Here is a 23,714-nt window from a genome sequence, read left to right as displayed (position 1 = left end):
ACAGTACTGAACTTTGTTGTAAAACAGATGGAAATTGTTCACTATTAGCAGTGAGAAATATTACTTCTAGACTTACAAATTCAAATGAAAGATCCTTGTGCAATGTACTCTTAATATGCAGGATTTCAAGAAGGATTTTATTTTGTCACCTATTCGTGTTTTAAATACCTTAATAAAGTTTGGAGAATGTTGCCAGCCAAAAGTGTAACTGGGTTTTACAATGAAAGTAAAAGTTTGTTTTGTTAAATACTAGAAATGCACATGTAATGCCAGCTTAACATTTTAGTTCCTTCTTCTCTCATGTTTGTTAAGATTCCTCTTTTGCCTGTGTTCTAGGAGCTGGTCATTTACACGTAACTAACTTGTTATATGAAATCTGCAAGCCAGACCCTTTTGTACATTATTTTTGTAGCATTAACATTAGCTGTCTTACATCAAGTAGAAAGAATTTGCTTTCTGGTATCTCCAAGGAGCAGGTGGTGAAAATGCTGCTTGATGAAGGCAACTTCTTTCCTGCTGTGAATGAATGTTCTGCACTGTCGCTGCCTTGCCTCCCCATTCTTCTGGAACTCTCCAGGAAGTAGACTGACTGTCCCAAGTGGAACCATGACAGAAAGATAAATGTACAGCTGATTACAATTGAATTTACAATGTTACAATTTTACCACCTTCAGTGAAATCCTCGAAAGCTTATTTTCTGCTCATATTATGTGGGAAGAAAGAATCCTTTCCTTTGTGGCAGTGAACTTTCAAAAGCACTGGAGAGAATTACTTTAGAAAAAACAAAATATTGTTCCTCCTCAACAGAAGATTTTAGATGAAATACTCAAGCTCATGTCAGGGGAAAATGAAAATAAAAACTTACTGGATCTGTGTGTATGTATTTATGTATATGTGTGTGTATAAATATGAGATCTGTTGTGTTTGTTCAGCAACTTGAAATTCTGTGAACCCTTTTTAAACTTAATCTACATAAAGATACTCACAGTCCTCTTTCAGTAAGATCTTCCCCTTTGTCAATGAAATGGAATTAATGTTGCTCTTGGTCAGTCTGCTAAATAAGTTCCAAGTAAAGAAGACTGCTAAATCATGGTTTCGTTTTTTGTGAGTAGATTTGTAACCACAGACTAAAGATTTTCTTTCAGGTTTGGGTTTGAAATTACACCTCTGAAGCTTTAAAAAATAAATTACTGAAAAGACCTTTAAATTCTGCTTGTAAGTGCTTGTTTTTCATCACCGTACTCATTAGGAAGCCCCTGAAAGATTTAATCACTATAACACAGTGATTTCTCAGGAGTTCCTCAATTCTTTTCCTTCCTTTTATGAAACGGTTTGTATATACAGAGCTTTGGTGCAGGTTTTTCTGTTTCATGTCTCTTTGACTTGCCAATATGTGAATTCAATGAAAAGTTTTTAGGCTTTAAAGCTGTAAGTTGAGTTCTGTAATTTTTGTGGGTCCCTCAATATATTCAGACAGAAAATATAAGGTTTGCTTTTGTCTACATTTTAGTGTGATTCTAGGTATGGACCTAGTGTAACCAGGACAGCACACTACCTTGCACTAACGCAGGGGCTCTATCCAAGGTAAAGTTTTTGGGAAAAGATGTGAAAACAGCTCAAAAGAGATGTGTTCTAAGAGTAAATGTAAAAATTTAGAGCTCCAGGAAATTTATTCTGTTAACAGTTATATTAAAAAAATCACACGTTGTCTGAGACGGTGGATAAAACTAATAAACAAAAATTGTAGCAAAGGTAAATATTTTGTCAAAAATCGGTGAGTTCAAGACATTTTCTGCCAAATTTTCTTAATAAAATTTTCATAAAAAAGGACAAGGATGAAGGACACAGCACATTCAAATACTTGTGCATTATTTCTCCATTAATCTGTCTCACTGTAATGAGTATTCCAAAGAATAATGTATTTAATAATGATGCATTTTTAATTGGTTCTGTCAAATGGAAAAAGTTCATTTTAGAGCAGATATATAGGTTTTCAGGAGCTGAGCAGGGAGCTCTTCCTATATATGGAGGTGGAGACCAATGTTTGCTAGTCCTCAAAAGCCATGACAGGGAAACTGACTTTCAATACCTAAAGACATTTGTAAAAGATAAAGCTGAAGATCTGAATGTGCAAAATTGCTTTTCATTCATCCTATATTTCTGGCACTTTATCTTTAGAAAGTGAATATTAGCATATACGTGAATGCGAATGTACACAGCTAGTATGACTTACTTGGCAGTGACTTGTGCTAAATAAAGCAGATGTTGGACTAGATTATTCTGTTATTATTGCTGGTATTATTTCAATTCTCTAATAAAAAAAAATCATCTGTGCAATGACTTTTGTTTGACGTGCTGGAAGATCCAGCCCACTGTCTTCCACAGAAATGTATGTACAAATAAATGTAGGCCTTTCATTGATATTATTACTAGATAACATTATTGTATCTGTCTTAAAAACATTTTGTGTTTTTGTTCTGTACATCAAGAACTATTGCTTTTCAGTGATTTATCTGATCAAGTAAATTTCCTGGTCCTTGATCTCATTCCTTGAAGTGAATGGTCAGTTTTGTTTGTTTACTTGATTTGATTTCTAAACAGCTGTATATAATTATTTGTGTGCTAAATAGAATCTTTTATACTAAGAAGAGTACTTCAAATGGATGCCTAAGCAGAAAAAGTAGTGGGGGAAAGACAATTCAAGTCTTTGTGTTGTCAACAGATGGGAGCAGGTATTATGTTTTTGGAACAATGTACACAGCTTAATTAGTTGATGTTTGCCATTAGGATGCATTCCTTTGGACAGTAGTTATTTACATTTGACAGTCTGTCACAGAGCACCATCCGTCTGCGTGGCTTCACCTTGCTGGATGGCCAGCGTGCTTTTCTAGCAGCTAGGTACAGGTTCAGGCATGCCAGATAAACATGAAATGCTACCATGGTTAAGTAGTTCCAATAGAATCTTTATTTCTTTACTACTCTTTAATACCCTACTAATTTTGAAGATGTTATCACAGGTTATGCAAACGTGTAGGAAAGATTTTGGAATCTGATCAGGACTAACCTGCAAGGAGAAAGGCAGTTAAAACAGTTGCCAGTAGGTTCTGATTTCTTAAGACAGGTGCTTGCTGATTTCTGCCACATGTGTGTGGCTTCTCTGAGGCCTGGAGAATGTAGAGAACTTGTGCATCCTCGGGCCACATTCTTAGTTCCAAATGTGGAAATTTATAGTCCTGGGGACACAGGTATGCACAGCTGTGTTCTGAGATTATACCCTAAAAGATGAGGTGTTAAAGTCTGTAATAGAACTAAACAGTAAATCTGCTGTATTCTGCCTGTTTTCAAAGCTGGCTTCTTATTCCAGGGCCTAGATGTAGATGAAAATGGCAAAACTAAGACTTAATCTGAAAGAAAAGAGGACCTGAGTACCACTGACAGGTTTTAGTTATGGCTTTTGTGAAGGCTCTCTTCCTCTAGTAATAAGGGTCATATGTTCTGCAACTTAAAAAAAATACTGTGTGTGGTGTATATTAACTACATAAGGTTCTACCACACAATCAGACCAAAACTAGACAGAGGAGCTTAAGAACATGTACTTCTAGAAATAGCTTTCTTATAAGCCTTGATATTTTCTGCAGATTCTAGAAACTGTCAAGTATTTCTTTGAATCTAGAGTGGTACAAAGGACTGAAATAAGAGTGAAGGGTTTTCAAATGGTTCCAGTTAATCAGGGTTGTTTTGTTGTTGTTGTTGTTGTTTTTTTGTGTTTTTTTGTTTTTTTTGTTAAATAGTTTTCAATAGATTTTAAAGACAGACATACAGAATCCCAAACGACTGCTTTACTAAATGTGTGTTCCTCAGTGCATGACAAAATTTAGTTTTGTGCTTGTGAGCAATGAATATAACATGAAAATGTAATGAGTATCTGCACAGGGCAGCCCAGGGGTTCTATCTTGCCCTGTCTGCCAACTGACAGCAGTCAAAAACATATTTATGGAGAAGTAGCCACCAGGGAAAATGCTTCAATGTTTGTTCCAAGCAGTCTCACAGTGCTCCAACTACTTGAGCCTCAAGTGGTTGAAAGGAAGGAAGAACTTTTCTGAGAAACATTCTTAACATTCAATGATCTTAAACATGTTTATCTTCATGAGCTTCCTCAGTGCCACCTTGAAACTTTGGGATGCTCTACCTTCTGCAACACCTTTTGTCATGGAATCCTATAGTTTTACCAATACATTGAACAGAAAACCTAGCTTATTTACTTATTTAAAAGCTCCTTTCAAAGGTCTTAATACAATGTAAGATGATCATGCTATTTGAAGAAACAACAAACAAATCAATTTCCAAATGCTGTCAGTGGTAGAGATTTTATAAACCTTTGTCACATCCTTCCTAAGTCTGGACTGAGGACTGCTTGCTTAACTGTTGCCTGCATAGAAATTATTCCTAAGTCTTCTTTTGACAGGTTATCTTTTTCTGAGATGATTCTGATTCTGCAGCACATTGTCTGAGGTACCGTGAGCATGGATTTAAAAGCAGCAGACAGGAGCTTTCTCTGCGCTGTCAGTTGATTTCCCCCAGTATTAGGAATAACTGCTGTATTTCAAACATGGAAGCAGGGGCAGTTTCAAAGGAGTGCATGATTTTGCACTGAGTCAGAGGTCATTGCTGAGGGCAACAACCATGTAATATATTGTTGTATGCTTACTGCAAATAGTTCCCCATGACCTGCTCTGCTCTTATGTACTGAGTCAAGTAGATTTGATTCCAGGCTGTGTGTTGCTTGGAGAACAGAATTTGGTTCCCTTTATATACCTGGACAGTCTACGTGATTTCTTTTGTAAAATGCTTTGGAGGTATAGGATGGAAGATGAAACCTAAAATTAAATGGCTTTGCTTTTACAAATAGTCTGTTGTTGTCCAGTTGCAGTGGGAATGCAGACTAGTGCTATATCTGTATTTCTTGGTCTCATTCCAGTGGATTTGTATCAATAAGAATATATCACTCAAGCAGTGTTTCATTCAAAGAATAGTCCAGCTGAAAACCAAATATAAATGAATTCCAGACTTCTGATGTTTCAATAAGAATGTCTTTTGAAGTCCTTATTTGTACCAACTCTAGAATAGAAAGCATTACAAAGAATTTCTGAGAGAAAAAACAAACTGGTGATTAATTTCCTCATTTGAATTGGGCTTAAATTGCTATTAAAATAGTAATATGATGAATAGGGATGTAGGATTGGAGGGGTTTTTGTTGGTTTGTTTTGGTTTTGTTTTTTTCTCAAGTCTTCTTTTGTCCTTATTCTACAGGTGGGGAAACAAAGACTCATATTACCACTTTTTTTGAGAAGAGCAAAATGCATTTGTAGCTGCGAAACCATCTACTGAAGACAGTAGGCAATTGTCTCTGTGTACATGCAGGCATATAATTGTCACAGACCTGGTTTTCTTTTCTAATTTAATCACAGAGGTGGCTAAGTCAAGCCTTGTTAAACCACTGTAAACCCTTATTAAACCACCATCATCAATGATTAATATATCCTTGCTTAAGAGAGCCCACAGTTAACTTCTCAAGTTGCTTTGATGTGAAACCTAATGCCAGTAGCAGAGATAAGATTGAGATCAAAAGCTTAGCTATCGTGCCAAGTATTTATCTTTTGAATAATAGCTGTTCTTAAAATTGTGTTTGTTTGTGTTGGGTTTGTTGTTGTTTTGTTATTTTGTATTGCTGGAAACAATATCTGTAGCCTGACTATGTTGTCACAGAAAGTGCTGGTACTTTGTTACTGACTCATTTTTTGCTTCATTTCCCTCCATTTATTGTGTTTGTCAGCTTTTCTGTTCAGACAATTTACTTCGGGCTTGTGAGATTGACGTAGCTGGAACACACAGCCTAATAGTGTTTGCAGGTGGCCAGAGATGTGCAAACAATGTTCCAGTGTCATGATTACTGGTCTTATTATTTGAGAACAAAAAGAACTGAGAGATTACTCAATAAAATTCTGCATAACAAACATTTGTTTGTAAAGCTAGGCATAGTTCAGATGAGTGATGAATGCTTCCCTTTCCACTGCTGCTTCACTGGAGAATTAGGGAAGCAGATTGCTATCCTGGAAAGAGCTTTGCATGAATTGAAGATTTTCTGGCCCTGGGGCTTGAAAGATGTCAAGTGTCATGTCCAATTCTCCCTCCGGTTAACAGTTAACAGAATTGGTAGGGAAAACCGACTCTGGAATGAAAGGAAAATAAATCAATGTTTTGTATGCTATTACACTGTTGTTGTGGGTTATTTCCTTCTTAAATGTAAAATCAAACCAACCAATCAAAAAAGAATGTCAGGGAAAAAAGTGTCTCCTTTTAATTTTGTTCCACTGAACAGGTAGAAAAAAACACAATAAGAAAAAAACAAAAGAGAATATTGGGAAATTGGAAATGTGTAACATATGAAAAGGAACACTTTTCAAGAAAAATGTGCATCAAAAGGAGTCTGCTTGGGGTTTTTTTGATAAGAAGAACAAAAAATGAAAAGACTTTTCAGTCAACTCCATCCATTTCTGCCAAAGAGCCTACATGGAAGAAAGCTGTAATTCCCTAAAGGGAAATTCCTGAAAGGACATTGAGCCTTTCTTGAAATACAGCAAGAGGTTTGAGAGAAAAACATACTGCAGCTGTCTGTAGAGTGGTAGTTGTTCTGCAGTACTAAAGGATGTTTTGAAACATTGAGAGGAATGTCATGTATTGGATTGTATGACAGCAGTGTGCCAGTACGGTGTGTTCTTGATTCTTTATTTTGAATGACTCTATAAATATAATAATAAATCACCATTCTTCCCTAAGTTGTTAGTCATGCAATAGAAGTACAGTACTTTATTATGCTGTTTAATTTCCTTGGAAACTGTAGGAATATTGATAATTATCACTTTATTGAGTGACTGCTGTTGGGATGATGTAGAAAGTATACTTGCCTAAATATTTTGTAGTGTTTAATACAAGTGGGAGGATATGTTGTATTGCTTCAAATCCATTTTCCTGTCAGAATTGAGAGCTGCAAACACTGTATTTCTGACAAGCAGCCCATTTGTTTGAATTTCTAGATGTCATTCACTTCTTTAATTCCAGGATTCCAGGTTAGTAATGATATTCTGGAATAGTGAATCATACAAAATGGTTTTATCCAGCATTTAATAATATGTTTAATTTAAAACATAAATACTATGGTAATTGAGATATGTATTTGTGAGATAGGGTCATTGGTGATACTAAGCACAAGATCCCTCTGTCTTTCTCCTTAACTGCAGGCAATCTATTGAAACACCAACTTTCCTAAAGGTTCCTTCGCATTAAACAGAAGGAAAGATGTGAAGTGGCAGTTAAGTTTCTCAAATATTTTTCCACTATTCAAAGACTAAGAGGAGATTTAGAATCTCTTTAAATTAAGCGCATGAGCTTGGTGAATGTTTGGGGTTGTTCAGTGTGAGGAAGAGGAGGCTCCAGGGATACCTTAAGCAGCTTCCCAGTACTTAAAGGGGGCTAACAAGAGCTGGAGAGGGACTTTTTACAAGAGCATGGAATAAAAGGGCAAGGGGTAGTGGCTATAAACTGAAAGAGGGTAGGTTTGGATCAGGTATTGGGAGGAAATTCTTTATGTGAGGCTGTTGAGGCACTGGAACAGGTTGCCCAGCAAAGATGTGGATTCCCCATCACTGGGAGTGTTTGAGACTAGGCTGGATGAGATTTTGAACAACCTGGCCTAGTGGATGATGTCCCCGCCCATGGCAGGGGGTTGGGACTGGATGGTCTTTAAGGTCTCTTCCAAGCTAAACCACGTTTCTATGATGTTTCTCGACTCAGCACTTGTTTTACCTTCCTCAGTCCGTAGGCTGCGTTTGTGCCTTCCATTTCCATGTACATTATATTATCATGTGGAAGACAGTAATTTTTTCCTTAAAATTATTTGTGAGTTTGATCTACGACATTCTTTTTAAAAAAACCCACGAAACCTTCTCTTGTAGCACAATGCTGCCTCAGCAGATGCCGAGGCATCTGATGCGATTTAAGTCTATTGACTTACTTCTCGATGGCAGCGAAAAGAGCGGGAGGAAATCCTTGTCCTTGCGAGACGCTGCTTAGCAGCTCAAGCTGGGTTGCGGCGGTAGCGGCCGTGCCAGCGGCAGGCGGCGCTCCAGGATTTCCAGAGCCGCGGCCGGGCAGCGCCGGAGCCGCGGGGATGCGCGGCTGCTGCCCGACAGCGGGAATCGCCTAACGCTGCTTTTCCAAAGCCAGCATCGTCACACGGTGTTTCCCTCTGCTGTCGAAGCCCGGAGTAAATGTAGCCCCATCCTCCGCATTGAATTCTAACGGGGGGGGGACAGTAATTTGGGGATATTTAGTGTTGCGTGTTCACTCTGGTCTGTGTAATCTTCCCTGGGAGAAATGCGATTCAGTAATACTGGAGAATTGTGATGTGTAAATAAATACCTTATCGTACTTCCTCCCCTGCTGTGCAAGTAATCATTGTGATTTTTGTACTATATATATATGACTGGATTTCAACATAGCAGGTTCACACAGGTAGAAGATTTTCAGTCAAGTTCAATAAGTATTAAACTAACACACAAATGTCCAGCATGTTCTTGTCTGTTAGGCTTAGCATAGCTACTCTCTGCAGTAGACTTTGTTCATAGCTCAGAGATCCTCAGGAAATGTCACATTTTGTCATTGGTGCAAGCAACAATGTAAATTAGATAAAAATCTGTATATACATTCTTTAATATCTATGAAATATATAAGTTATGTGAAAAGTTATTATTCCTTTAATGGTAAGGTTTTTATTTGATGTATGTAGCACCCACAGTGAATGGCAATTAAAACGTGAAAAAAGAAAACTCCAGAAAAGATTCCTCAAAAGAAGCTGCAGGTTTTATGGTAGTATTGCAATAACAATTTACAATAACCTAATAAACATGGAAAAAGAGTCATTAGTAAGTGCATATGTTAGGGAAATACTTATGTCTTCAGTGTTCATATAAAGGGTTTGATTAATCAAAAGAAAAAAAAAATTGCAGGGATTTTTTTTTGGTTTTGTTGTTATTATTTTTTTAAGCATTGTTAATTTAAAACACTCTTGGAACAAAATAGTCCTTTAAAATTTGCTATTTCTATTTTATTAGAAATAAATAAGCATTATTTAGCATTTTGCTGTGTAATGATAAACACGGTGCTTTTAGTAGTGAATCATTCACTCTGTTGCTTGAACACACACTGGTAATGTGTTTTCTTTTTGATTCTCATATTTTCTCAATGCTAAGCTTACTTCATGGTAAAATATACTCCAATTTGAACAGTAATAGGTTCACTCTAAACACCTGGCCCCAGGAACTGTTGCAGAGCATGGGATCAGAACTAGGAAATGTCACATCTCCAGCTCTTGAAATTGAACTATATTAAAACCTATCAGTCTTTCTCTGTAGAAAGAAAATGAAACCAAAAATGAAACCAAAACAAATTGAGCTGAAAATCAATGAAATTGTTCCTGTATTAAACAAATCTTGAGAGTATACAATTTTTTTCTCTTAAATCCTCATCTCACACTCCTTTTCCCAACAAACACCCAGACTCTAAGCCAAAAGATAACTTTCTGTAAGATTACAGAGAGATGGAGAAAGAAAACCCATCTGAGTTTAACAGGAGTTCTTTTACAAAGGGGTTTTTTTTAAGTACTGAAAATTTGACCTGCTTTCAATTTTTTTTTTTTTTCTGGGACTACTTGAATTACTTTTAAGAGGTCTGGTGTTTGAAATGATAGGCTACCAGTGTTTTATAAATCTAAAGGCCATTAAAATTCCTCACAGAGTAACAAGATATGCTGTCACTCATAAGCACGAGACATTGCAAGTAAAGTAGTATGTCTTAATATTACTTCATCCATAATCTTCCAGTGATTCATACTCTAACTTTGTTAAACGGATCCTGAATTTAAATTTCACTTTTAAGGAAGTGAATAGAAAGCAATAATAAAATTTTGACACTTTTGTCTAATGACAGAGGAATTGAACCAGCATCACAATTCTCTACTTTTGTATTACATTTCCTGATTAATGTAGGGAAAAAATCAAGTCCTAGTCCGGATGTTGTCAGGTTGCCTGATATTTTAACTTTTTTCCTTAAAGGTTGGTGAAAATTCTAAAATTTCAGCTGAAAGAGCATACACATCTGTAAGTGCATTTGGACTAAGTTTGAATCTACCCTTAGGGTTGAATGGGAATCATGCGTTGCTTGCAAAAGCAAATCCTCTCCAGTGCCATCCAGCAAAGTAAAATATTGCTAGCAAAACATTATGGCCCTTGCAGAGAAGTCTCCATGTTAGCAGGAGCTCTTGCCGCTGGCAGTGCTGCAAAAGTGATGATAGTGACACACAAGCTGCTGACAGTCTGACATTGTGGATTAGTCTGTGGGCAAAGGGTTCATGGTCAGACCACTGTGCAAGTCACTCCAGCCTTGTCCCATCCTTTGTTCAATGTGTGGGCTTGTACATGGAAGTGAAGCTATTTGATTAAGGGTTATGTACCTGCCCACTGTTTTCTTAGGATTGTTGAAAATTCAGATGCCTTCCTAACTATGACTGAATAGGTTAAATGGAACTATTCTCTTGGAACTAGCAAAATGATGCCTTTCACTAATTTTTTGCAGTTAAGTATTTGCTACCAAGGCTGTCATCTTTAACCGTAATCTTAGACTCCCAAACTGATGCTAAATTTTAGTTCTTCCCTTTTTCTCTAAACTCTTGATTCCTGACATCTATCCCAAAGCTATGGTCTCAGGGTGAAGACTTGTCTTTACAAGTCTTCCCTCTCAAACTACTCTTGTACTTTCACTTTGCTTTCTCTCTTGGAAGCACAAATTTACCAACTTACTAAGGACTTTTCTTCTCCCTTCCTTGAGCCTGTCTTTCATCAGAGTCCTTGATATGGTTCTCAGAAAACATTCTAAAGACTCTCTCCCCTACTTGCGGTGGCTTTTGGACAAAACATGATGAAGATTAATAAAATTCAGTTGGAAGTTGAAATTTTGGGCTTAAACTGGTTACTTATAATGTTGAGCAAGAGTTGAGCTCATGGTTTTGTGGAGATTGCTGGAGTGACCAATGCCTCTCTGTCTTGAGGGTGAATTGTAGGACATGTGAGACCATCACTGATCTTCCTTTGTGAAAAATGGATCTGCTTTGTCTAATATATGAATGTATATTTTGTATATGTTTTGACAGACAATAGAAAGTAAATAAGTCAGGCATCTGTGCCCAAGAAAATTAGGGAGAAAATTATTATTTTTAGAAATAATTTGTGGTTCATTTCCCCAAAGAAAAAAATGCCAAAAACATAAAGAAACTTCAGAAACTCAGTGAAAGCTGTTGGATTGCTTTGGTTGTTTGTTTCATCTCCATTGAAATGCTTTTAAGCAACATTTGCTATTGAGATCTCTGCATGTCACTTACTTTAGGTTTTAACTACCCAGGCACATCAACCAGTATCAACAGATGCAGTGGACCAAGACTAGTATTAACTCACAGGTGTAAATATTGTAAATGTTGAGACTAATAAGATGCTATTTCTGTTTTAATTGCTTTAATACTCGCTGTGTTTTACATGTGGGTGCTACAATGTTTTTTTAAATGTCATTTTCCAATCAACTTTTTCCAATTTTCTTTTAGAAATCCATAGTAAATAAACTTATGGGCTAGCTGCAATACTTAATTCTGTGTCAAGCCACCTCTTTTTTTATTGTATTCACCTTATTTACTTTCACTGTTCTTCAGAACAACATGCTTAAATTCAAATACAACATGTTTTTGTACTTGAATTACTAATTCACTAAATCCCTAGATAAGTTGAAATCATCAGGAAGTCTGTGTTAGTATGATTTTTATATCCTTAAAGAAAAGACAAACATGATCCTTATATACCTTTGTAATTTCAAGTGAGAAAAAAAAGCTGTATTTTCTATACTTACATAATTTCTTTAAAGACTGAAGAAAAATAAGTGTATTGATCTACATGGCTAGGCTTGATGTGTGCTTAAGAGATGAAAAAATCTTTAAAGTAAATAGAGAAGTTTTACTACTTCAAATATACAAAGGTATAGGTATACAAAGGTGGGTTCATGTTCTAGTTACTCAAATTTCATAAATATGAAATTTGAGAATAAAGATTAACAACATAGAGAAATCGTTAATTTTCAGCCTGGTTAATAGAAATTATGGAACACTTCCATTGTTTGACTGCAATCTTACTGAGTCTTCACTGAGACTCTGTTCCCTTATATTCCCCTGCAATCTGTTTTATTTTTTGTGCCAGGTATGTGTGCTTTAATTGCTCTGGGATAGGGTTTTAGTTTGAATAGCCTGCCCTCAGAAAGAAAAGGAATATGGTAATGTCCTTCATATGGGAAGAGTCACCGTATTAAATGTAAATAACACTCAGGTGAGAAGATGAAAACAAGAAAAAGCTTTTCTTTCCCCACAAAGCCTTCTTTCTCCTCAATGAGGTGGTTTGGATCTTATTCAGCTGATGTTGCTTTTATCTCCTGGTCTTGTTTGTGGGGGAGAAAAAGGTGGAGAATTCTCCCTCTCTGTGGTATGGCAGAACTAGGCTCCTGCTTTCCCTTGGCTTGATGATTTTGCCTTTTTGTGATAGGATTTCAGCTAATGCTGCAATGCTTTCATGTTAGATGGAGTGAAAAGAGGTATGTGATAGTCTTTTTTAATTTTTGTGGTATCTATGGGGTTTATTTGCTTTTTGCAGGCTGCATAGAGGTAAATGGAAGTTTTATTTCTGAATTTTTTTTCCTTTGAAATAATTTAAAATTCTTATAGCTGTAAAGAAAAACTTGAAAGTATTATTGCAATGTGCTATATGGATACTGTATTGTAGTATTGTACTGTATTTTCCTAAGAATAATTAATTTTCCTAAGACTAATTAATGATGTTTTTTATAAAATATGCTATGAAATCCATCAAATTTACACACAGGATCACAGAATATTCTGAGTTGGAAGGGTCTCAAAGTCATGCAAACAACCCTTGAAGCTAGGATATAGGCCTGGAACTTCAGGTTCAAGGATACATATTTCCTTGTTTCTGCTTTCCCACTGGGACCCAAGAAGTTGCCTTAACAAATGTCAAAACAGCCTTCATCAAAATTTATTTTGGTTCATTCTCCTAAGCAGTTTTGTTTGTTTACTGTCAATGTTTCTGGAACTCTCAGCTGTCTATTCTTTGCAACCTCACACCATAAGTGGCACTACAAAACGCTGCCATCTGGATTTCAGAGGGCCTTCATAACTGCTGAGTTACAAATCCTCTTCATTGCTCTCTGGGTCAAGAATTTGGTTCTGCCTCTAGCAATGCTGGTTATAAACTGGTTGTAAACTATATGAAGCTAAACAATTTAAGGAAGCTGTCAAAAATATGAGAGCAGGGCTAATCCTTAAGTCTAGCTAAAACCAAATGCATGATAATAGTGGTGTAAATGCTGAGTATGTCTTGATTGGTGCAAAACCAGACAGTGCTGCTGTCCTCAGTGGTGTCCTAGATGAGGAGTTCAGCTGCACAGAATGAGGACACTTTATGATTTTCAATGTGATCCTGGGAGATAGAGGATGCCCAGCAACTCATTATTTAGTGCTTCTGAGCTCACTGTCTGGTCCCCCTATGTTTAGGAGATTTGAGCACTGGTTATTCAGTTTAAGAGAAGGGACCATAATTCTTTAACTGAATGGCTGCCCTGGCTTTTTATAAACTGCTGAAAACATTCATATCAGGAAAACAGTGAATCTGTTATGAATAAATGTAAAATGAACAGAAGGTGCTCAGACTTTTTTAGCTAGTAATGATGAGAAATCAGTAAACACATGAATAAAGTGATTGCAGAGCATCCTGTAGATGAGGTTGCAGAAATCCAGCTGACACATTCCTGAAATATTCCTTAATTATTTTAATTTTTTCCTGTTACAGCAGATATTTCTCACCAAGGGTAAATGTTTTAGTTAATGTCACTAATGGCCTTAGGTTTTAAATCCACATTTATGTAATATTTTCCCCTCTTTCTATCTAAAGGAAAAAAAAAGTATGAATATTGGCCTTCTCTAGATAAGAAAACTACAGAGGCGTTATTTTTTGTGCCTCCTTCCCCTGAAGGAGGGGGGTGGAAAGAACGAAATTGATTCCAAATACCCTGAAATGCTGCACCTGTTCTTACAACAAGCTTCATAAAATGAACTATTGTAGCTATAGCTTTTGTATATAGTTTTTCTCTCTCAGAAGAAAAATATTAGGAGTTCTTTTATGTAGTTCTGTCTAGTTCTGGTCTCAAGGTTTTTGTTATTACTATGGGTTTTTTGATTCTTCAGAGGGAATGTGATGTCACACTGCTGTGATAAGACATGTGATTTGACAATTCTTCCCTTGTGCCCCATGAGGCAGAAGAGAACAGAATGAAAGTGCTTTTTCCCATTTCATTGCACATAGGTGCACAGGAAAGGCAGGCAGCCATTTCTTCCTGCAAGGCAGTATGCTGCACCTTGCCCATCCAGGAATTATCTCTGTATCCTCCTTGCAGGTTCTACTGATGTTACTTATGCACAATGGCTCCTCAACCTCCTGACTATCTTTGTACCCAATTCAATGCTAGGGGATGACCCTTATGTTTCAAAAATATTTTCTGCACGAATGATAAAATAGTCACAGTGTTCTCTTCCCATTAACTTTTCTCTAGCACTTACATATACTTAAGTCTCTTAGAAAATTAACTGAGAAAACTAATCAAAGTTTACTCAATTAAAAGAACAAAAGACACTGCTCTTCTGAAATAGAGGAGGTTGCATGGATGGGAGCAGTGTTGATTAATTCACTGCTTAAATAGAATTGTGAGCTGCGCTCCTTTCTTTTTCTTTTTTTTTCCACTAGATATGTTTTGGATATTTCTGAACTGATATTTACTGAACTTTTAACATTTCTTGAGGTATTTAACCTGTCTTATAGCCTGGAGTCAGAGGTGCAGGTATCTGTTGCCTACATCTCTCTAGACCTTTATTCCCTTAGTGACTTGTAAGGGGTCTCATTGAATAATGGGTGATAACTTGAGGATTTCATTCTGGGATCTTCTGAACTACAGCACAGAGTCCAGCTTGCTGAACTATTCATCTTTCTCTAGTAAGAGGGGAATACTGAGAATACAAGTATTGAAACAGTCCTAAAACTACAGGTCAATGTTTTAAAATTCCTACTCAAAAGAGAAAATCTACCTGATATTTCAGAGGTGCAAATGCTTCGTGTGTAGGGTGCGCATGGCCAAGCTTTTGTAGCTGGAGTGGCTGCAGAGATGGCTTCTGTGGAAGGCTGCCAGAATCTTCCTTCATGGAACAGCTCTGCAGACAAAGGTCAGTGGAGGAGAAGGTGCAGAAGGTGCTCCAGGCACTGGATCTGAGATTCCTCAGCAGGCTGTGGTGCAGCTGTGCCCCTGCAAGGCATGGGGGTCAGTGGGAGTGCAGAGATCCACCTGCAGCCCATGGAGGAGCCCATGCTAGAGCAGGTGGATGCCTGAGAGCAGGCTGTGACCCCATGGGAAGGAATCCCATGCTGGACCAGGGTCCTGGCAGGGATCTGCAGACCTGTGGAGAGATGAGCCCACAATAGAGCAGGTTTTCTGGAAGGACTCATGACCCTATAGAGGCCACATGCTGAAGCAGCCTGTGCCTAGAGGTCTGCACCCCAGGGAAAAGTGATCCATGTTGGAGCAGTTTGTGGGGAACTGTTGCTGATGAGATGAACTCACATTGGAGAAGTTCATGGAGAACTGTCTCCCATGGGAGGGACGCCATGCTGAAGCAGGGGAAAGACTCCTCTCCCCGAGCAGTGGGAAAACCAACACAGAATGGATTGACCATAGCCCCCCTTCCCCATCTCTCTGCTCTGCTGGAGGGGAGGAGGTAGAACTGGGAAGGAGTAGGGGGTGCGGGAGAAAGTGTTTTTAAGGATTTGTTTTACTGCTCATTATCCTGCTCTGATGTTATTCAGTTAATATCCCAAATTTGAGTCAGTGTTGCCTGTGATGGTATTTGGTGGGTGATCTTTCCTGGTCCTTCAGTCATGAATCTTTTATTTTCTCTTCCATCCTGCTATGGAGGAGAGTGATAGAGAGGCTTTGGTGGGTCTGGCATCCAGCCAGGGCCAGCCCACTACAGTTGGAAAAGACCTTTATGATTAGTAAATCCAACTGGAAGAATAACTGCTCATCCAAGAGAATAAAGATGCTAGAAATCACAAAATATTAGAGAAAGACTGGGATTGTCAGTCTCTATGTTAAATTTTTCTCTTTCTTTCATGTAGTGTTATCTGTCACTGAGAAACAACTTGTACAAACCGAAACAAATGTAATTTTTTCCAGGGTTTTCACCAGCCTGCCACAAATTTTTTGCAAAAGAAAAAAAAAAAAAAGCAGCTGTAACCAAAGCATATGCAAGCAATTTACATTTGCTTAGTGATGCTCTTTTTCAAGGCACAGGAATGGTATTTGGGTTCTTGAACACATAATTCACCTGTAGTATTAATGAAATTATTTAAGTTCCTTTAAGAGCTTGGCATTTTAACTTGCCTGTTTTAATTCCTCAGGATAATATGGGATATAGAAAAAAAAAAAAAATCCCTGAGTCTTTTGTAATAATACTTTGATGCTCCACTAAAGTCAAACCCCAGACTTTAAATTTTATAATAGGAAATGAAAGAGTTTCACTGAAAACATTTGCAATAAGACAAACCTAAATGAACAAAATATCTAAATTTAAACAGGTAACAGCTTACAGAACAACTTTCAGGGAGCAAAAGGGAACCAAAAAGCTGTTTGGCCATATGTGGCAGCTAGTGGTTTCAAAACACCATTTCTCTATTAGGCCTCTTGCAAATGTCTCACAAAATAAGCATCTGTAGCAGTTGTGTTCCTCCAGCAATTCCCATGTCCTCTCCAGTGTAAGAGGAGAAACTTGTGTAGTTGTGACTCCAGTTGCACTCAGTGTAAATGGATGTTAACAGCCTGAGACAATAAGCTGTGAACTGTGACAGCTGGGCTCTGGGTGCTGCTTCTGGTTTTTTCCAGGCTTTTAAACTCCTGCTATGAGGACTGCAACTGCAAGGAGCAAAATGCAGAATGAAAATCTGCAGAGAGTAACACAACAAACTACCACCACCACATTTACCAGCTTGTTGCATACGTAATATTAATATTTCTGCTATTAGGAGTAAAAGTAAATGCATGTTAATATATATCAAATTGAGATATTCACAGGGCTGTGAGAACTTTTCATTTACTATTATTAAAACTTTCCTGAATGTTCACAGAGAAATTTTACTAAGAATTGCTGCAAAAATTAATATTGCTTGTGATTATCTTTTATATAAAAGTCTTGCAAGTCTGGAGAAGTTCCAGGAAATGGGAAGATCTCATCAGCACTTAAACAAAACAGACAAAATAACCTCGGTAACTGGGCTGGTTGCCTGGACACCGCCACTAGACAAGACGATTGAGACTGATATGGGAGGCAATCAGACATTGTTAGCACAGCTAATGCCAATCAGCATGGTGCTATGGAAAGCAGGTTGCCTGTTGTATTTTCTGTTGAGTTGGATTGGAGGTGTTAAGTGAGACAGTCTTTGCTTACATTCACATGTGAAATGGAGCTTGTATGCAATGTGAATTTATTGAAGCAACATATGTGCTGACAGCAGATATGAAACAGAATTATGTCAATGTATATAAAATAAGATGTGGAAGCATCCAGTAATATGGATATTTTTTCAAATTAGAATATTCAAGTAGGACTTGTTCTTTTAATTTTAATGGATATTCTGTTGTGGAAGCATAAAGTCATTGCTGGCTTAAAGGGGGCAGGGAGAAAATTACAAAAGCTGGCCCTGTGTGCTTCTGAAATGGATAGTGAAATGGACTTGAAAGCAGTGAGGTTTTGGGATGCAGTGTATTAGCAATAATAACTTAAGAGACTATTTTGGATACTAAATACATAAATGTGCTACACTGAAATAGAAGTCTCCAGGTACACCTATAAACACATTCATAAAAGCACCAGTGGCAAATATTTGATCAAAGTTTCTCCTTATAAAGACATCAGTATGCTATTACTGCATGCAATGTGATTTTCATTTTCCCATTTGTATGGGCATGCAAGTCACAGAACACCAGCATTATTAAGAATTCCTATGTTCATTAAACAATAATTAGTAGGTAACTTAACTCACTCACACCTTCTCTCTAGTACCCTTTGTGGGCTAACCTGAGCTGGATGCCCAGAGGCTGCCCGATTCCAGAGACCTTGTTTCCAGCAGGCACAAAAATATCCCTGTGGCTTTATCTGCTTGGCACAGCTCCTTGCTGGTGCTGATGTGTGCTGGTGGCCTTGTGCAGGCTGGGCTGAACCTTATGGCCTGAATTTTCCAGTCCTTGTAGATTCAGTGGGACCATCAGTCTCTAGAGTTTATCAGTCTTTGGGAGATGGTTACACACAACCTTCCTGCCGGGGCCATGGAAACATGAGTTATTTTTTTTTCAGAGCCTTCAGTGGCCCTATATGTTTTGTCTCTTTCTGAAAACATAACACTATTTTTCAAGACAACTTTTATTGTGTTTAGAAAGACTCAAAAACTAACACCTCTGCTGCCCAAGGCTTAACTGATGCTTTTTAGAAAAAAAACCCCAGTTTTCTTGTGGTTTTTGCCAAACAACAAAAATTAATGTATGCTGCTGACAAATTTGAGATCTAATTTATATAGTTACATTTGTGCAAGGAGGTACAAAAGCTTTCAGATATGTTGAAGCCATAGTAGAGACATTTTTCCATTTTAGAGAATGACCAAAAATAACTTTGGAGAAAAAAAAGCTGTGTGCTTACTGAAACTGTTGACTCATTCTTTAAGGGAAAACATCTCAGTTATAAGTTACCTGTCAGTCCTTCCTCTCTGTGGTTTGTTAGTTTGGGGATTTTTTAATGTTTAAATTTTGCTTCAGATTCTCTGTCTTGTCTCAAAATTAGGTTTTGAGTGGTTACTAGTCATAGACTGCTAAATCATGATAATCCATCAAAAACCATGTGGAAAAGGTTGGTGGTGTCTTAAATGGGACTGTCTGAAACAAATCTCTTCAAATTCTACAGTATCTGCTTCAAGTAGGAGCAGTTTCCTTAGTTCTTTGTGGACTGAGTAAACTCTCCTGAAAGGTGGTGTCATGACTGTTTATGAAGAGGTTAAACCGTTTTTTAGCCGTTTGAGTCACTTGGTTCTAAATATATTGTCAAACATAGGGCACTGAAACCCTGGCCAGAAAGAGAGCTTTAAGGAGATATATATATATATATATATATACAAAACATATAGATAGATATAGATGATAGCACAGAGAAGCTGCAGAAAACAAAATGTATGGTCAAAACAAGAGTTGCAGAAACTACATTCTATAATGTAGAATTCCAATCCTAGAATGTAGAATTTGTTTTTGGGGGAAAAAAATTCGGACTGTCGTTGGGGTAAGTGCTGTCTGAAAAGGTCCTTGGAGTAAGGAAAACTAAATTATAATATGCCTCTTTGCCCTGAATGTGGAAGAATTTGGACTATGGTACTTTTTTTGGGTTTTTTTTTTTAATTAATGCAGTGAATGTAGGAAATTATTACATAAATATCTTCTTTTTGAGAGTGATTTGAGGGAAGTAGGAATTATTTTCTGAAAACAATAGAAATAAGCTTTTGTGTGGTTCTTAAATGTATCAGATATGTCTGAGTTTTTTCAAAAATTGTGGAGAAAGGGTGAATGAAATTGTGTTACATATCTGAATTTATTCATTATATAATGCCCATATACATCTTCAACTAAGCATTGATGTTTTAAGCTTTCATAGGGATCAGGGAAATTTAATTATATATTTCTGAGATGTGGAGCCATGCTATAAAAGTGAGCCACAAGAGTCAGCTTAAAATACAGACAGCTGGCAAAAAATGTGAACAGCACAAGGCATGATTTAACTTAGCTTGAAAATCCTTGCTTTGTTATAACTTTAAGAAGATGGCAAACTTTAAAGGTTAAAAACTGGATTTTACAGAAAATAATTTTCCCCAGTAAAGCTGATGTGGAAAATGCTGGTATTAATTGTGGTTGATTTAATGCATCTTTGGTTATTTATGATTACTGTTATTATTAGCATCTCCAGAAGTATTTGCACATGATATGGTTCATAACAATAAATTGCAGACATCGGTCTTCAGAGCAGTGTGAAAGCCCTTGAGCACTTGTAAATGTTACCACAGCCAGGAGAAGTGGTGGCTGAAGAAAATGATCCCAGGGCCCTTCACTGCCTTGAGAAAAGCTGGGCTTCATTTGTTGGATCTGTCACCAGTAAAGGAACTGTGGCCTTCAGATGGGAGCAAGAGCAGCTGCAGCATCAGTCACTGTCTGTCTTTCCACACCCTTGCTGGCCTAGTCCTGCAGTAAGAGAGAACACAACCCATCCCAGTGCCAGCCACTGCTGTGACAGAGTGAGAGCTGGCAGTCACAGCCAGTGGGGCAAATGGGAGCTGCCACTAGTGAGCAGTGGCTCTCTGAGGCAGGAGAGGAAATTGGCAGGTGGGGTGCAGCAGAACACAGGGCTACCCTAATATGAAACCTCCTAGAAATGGACTTATGTCACTTTTCCAAAATCAATCTCTAAAACAAAACAAAAAATCCCCCAAACCAAACAGCAAATCCTCATTTAAAGGAAAACCTCTGCCTTTATCAGCTACTGTAGCAAGATTGATTATATTTTCTTCTACTGTTCTTTGTTTAAAGTGTCCAACTTTAAGCCTCTGTCCTCCTTTTCCCTGAACTTAACTGTAAACCTAAATGATGTTTTACTTCAGAAATGTGGTACTAATCTGAATAGAATCTTTTATAGAAACTGGTGAACACAACCATTTTTCTTCCTGTAGACAACTAAGTATTAGATGTTTAATTGAGAAAAATCCCCAGAATATCAAGTGCATTCAACTGCATTTCCAAAAGCAGTCTCTAAAACCCCTCAACATTTAGTATGAATGTTTTGTTTCCTTTTGTGATTTTATTCTGCCTTTTTTAAAATAAAATCTTTAAAAAGTGGCATAAAGAGTTGGAGATTTTGAGGAAGTGATTCATATCCAAATGACACCAAAGCAGATTAAATACCTATAGGAGTTGTAGCTCAGGTTTTACACAAATATCAGGGGTCAAACTTGTTAGAAGGATAAATGTGGGAGCTCCATGACAATCACTTGGTTATCACTTCTAGTGTCCAGCATGGATTTAACTGTTAAGTGTGTGAAGGTAAGGCTCTGTTACCCTCTGTTATCCCTCACTGGGAGCATTAGTCATTCTGGGAAGAGTGAATGTCTTTAGATTTTTGATAAAATGAGGTGGGTGAGGGGACAGCTGTGGTTTGACTGCAGCATGGAAGTGTTCATGCACAGCATCAAGCAGGACCAATGAGTAGGGGTGAGGGAAAGGGCCAGATCTATATTCCTCAGTAAATCCATGTCTGCATAAAAGAAATTATCTGAAATCCTGTGGACTGGAACTGCTGCCAACGGGCAAGAGCTGGTGATTAAAGAAAATAATCCTTGCCTTTTGATGGCTTGTTCAGAATTTGTGCAGAGGATGAAGCAGAGCATCAAGTGTACCTAAAAGGCAAAATAGATATTTTCTGTTGGCTGACATTTATTCTTCTCTTTCATTAGAATGGCTTTAAATATCCATTTGCTCAGGATTTTGTGTGACATTATGTGTGTGCTTCACATGTCTGTAAAAAGAGAGGTAACCTTTAAATCCATCACTTTTGCACAATATTAACTCAGCAATGTCCTCATGGGGGTAAAGGCTCTGGAACTTGTAAACAAAAGGGTTGTTGTTGAAACTCCATATGCTCTGACTTAATTCCTTCTGCATTGGAATTACATATGTTCCTATATTAAACCATACTTTTCCAGTGGCTTAGAATGGTCTAGCTGATTTTAATAACTCATTGAAGTGGATGTGGACGTATCGCTACAAAATTAGCAGCATAGTAGGCTTTTTATTTCCATTGGGAATGTGGCTGTTTTCTACCATATTAGATGTTACTTCTACCTCACCTGAGGTGACGCATTCTGTGTTTAAAAAATGGTAGTTAGGTATTGAAAGAATCATTAATTATTTGTAATTGCTCTTGTGATATTTATAACCAGGGTATTTTTGTCTGCATTTTGTTCTTTGTAATATGAAGGCAGTAGTGTGGGGTTAAGGTTCTCAGGCTACTGCTCCCTATGGATGTTAAGAAATCACCAATGAAGATACCCAATTCTACTAAAGCATGCTGCTTCTCTTGCATTGTACTGTGGTTCAGATCATTGAATCTCTGCTGAGGTCCAGGCCAGCCAGAAAACAAGCAGTCTCCACCATATTATGCTACAAGGCTTGGAGGGACATGAGAGCATCTTTATTACCTGTCAACTGGCTTGTTAGGGAATCCACTCAAATTAACAGGTTGATTTTATGCAGAGGGAGATGGAAAAAATTCTGGCTCTCTGTGCTGACATCCTGTACTCCTCAGGCGGGCTGAGTTGGCTCTACTGCACGTTTTATTTTTCTGTGTGGCTTTGGGAGTGTTTTGTTTTGTTTTTTGGGGTTTTTTTTTAGCATTTCCAGACAACAGTTTTGAATAGTATTTAGCTATCCCAGCCCACACTGTGTGAGGACAATATGAAGAACACTCTACTTGTCATATGAAAGATTTTTACACTGTTCAGAAAATTTTTTAAGCTGAAAAGTTTCTCTGCAATGACAATGCATGAAACTGAAGAAAATGGTGGGTGCAAACTGTACAGGACTGTTCCAGCATCCTGTTACTGGTGATCTGAATCCTGCTGCACTTCTCAGTACAAACTGCATTTCAATCTCTTCAGGCACTGCAACACAAGCCTCAGCTGTCTCAGTAGGAGTTGAGCCCTGAAAAGACTCTGTGTCCTAAGATCAGGGTCCTGGGGAGCCTATTTGTAGTCAAAGGCTTTCTGCAACAAAGGCAGCTGATCTTTGCAAATATGGGGTAGGATTTCCCTCCCCCACCCCTCCTTTTGAGAATGATGATTCCCTACGATTAAAGGTGTTGCTTTCTGGTGTGCTTCAGAGAGCTAATGTTGATTTGTTTGGTTTTGTGTTAGGTTTGTTTGTTTTGTTTGTTGTTGTTTTTCCCTTTGTTTTTTAATTCCACCTTCCTCATCTCCAGCTGTTTCCTCAGTTTGGAAAATAAAGGAGCAGATGAATCATCATTTCAGCTTTCCTATCCTTATTTTACCTGTGATATTTACAGCTCCTAATAAGCTGTAGGACTAAACAGTTAAGATTCCTAAGAGGAAGACAAGACATTGGTATGACAAAGCAAATCAGTGGTGTTGTCTCTCATGGGGAAGGTTTCACTGACTCTAACTCCCAGAATAAGCATCAGTAATTTTATTGATACTGGCCATCAATAACTTAATTGGATTTAACTGCATACCAGTTAAATCCACTGCTATGTGCTTGCTGTTTTTCATAGTATGTCTTCTTCAAAACAGCATCATTATCTGTACAAATTTAATTTACATCAAATGATATTTCAGCCTTGTGGGTAGTTGCCTACA

The 23,714-nt window shown here is 37.6% G+C and overlaps 1 long non-coding RNA gene across 1 annotated transcript; it reads left to right on the top strand.

Annotated features, from left to right (window-relative positions):
* Window positions 1-12,611: 12,611 nt before the first annotated feature.
* LOC135287655 (uncharacterized) lies at window positions 12,612-17,319 on the top strand. Its single transcript, XR_010351220.1, has 3 exons — window positions 12,612-12,738; window positions 15,334-15,433; window positions 17,146-17,319. It is a non-coding gene; the product is annotated as an uncharacterized LOC135287655 (long non-coding RNA).
* The last annotated feature ends 6,395 nt before the right edge of the window (window positions 17,320-23,714 follow it).

This window comes from Passer domesticus, chromosome 1 (assembly GCF_036417665.1).
Source record: "Passer domesticus isolate bPasDom1 chromosome 1, bPasDom1.hap1, whole genome shotgun sequence".
In the NCBI taxonomy this organism is placed as follows: Eukaryota; Metazoa; Chordata; class Aves; order Passeriformes; family Passeridae; genus Passer; species Passer domesticus.
This window is presented reverse-complemented; position numbering and strand designations above follow the sequence as displayed.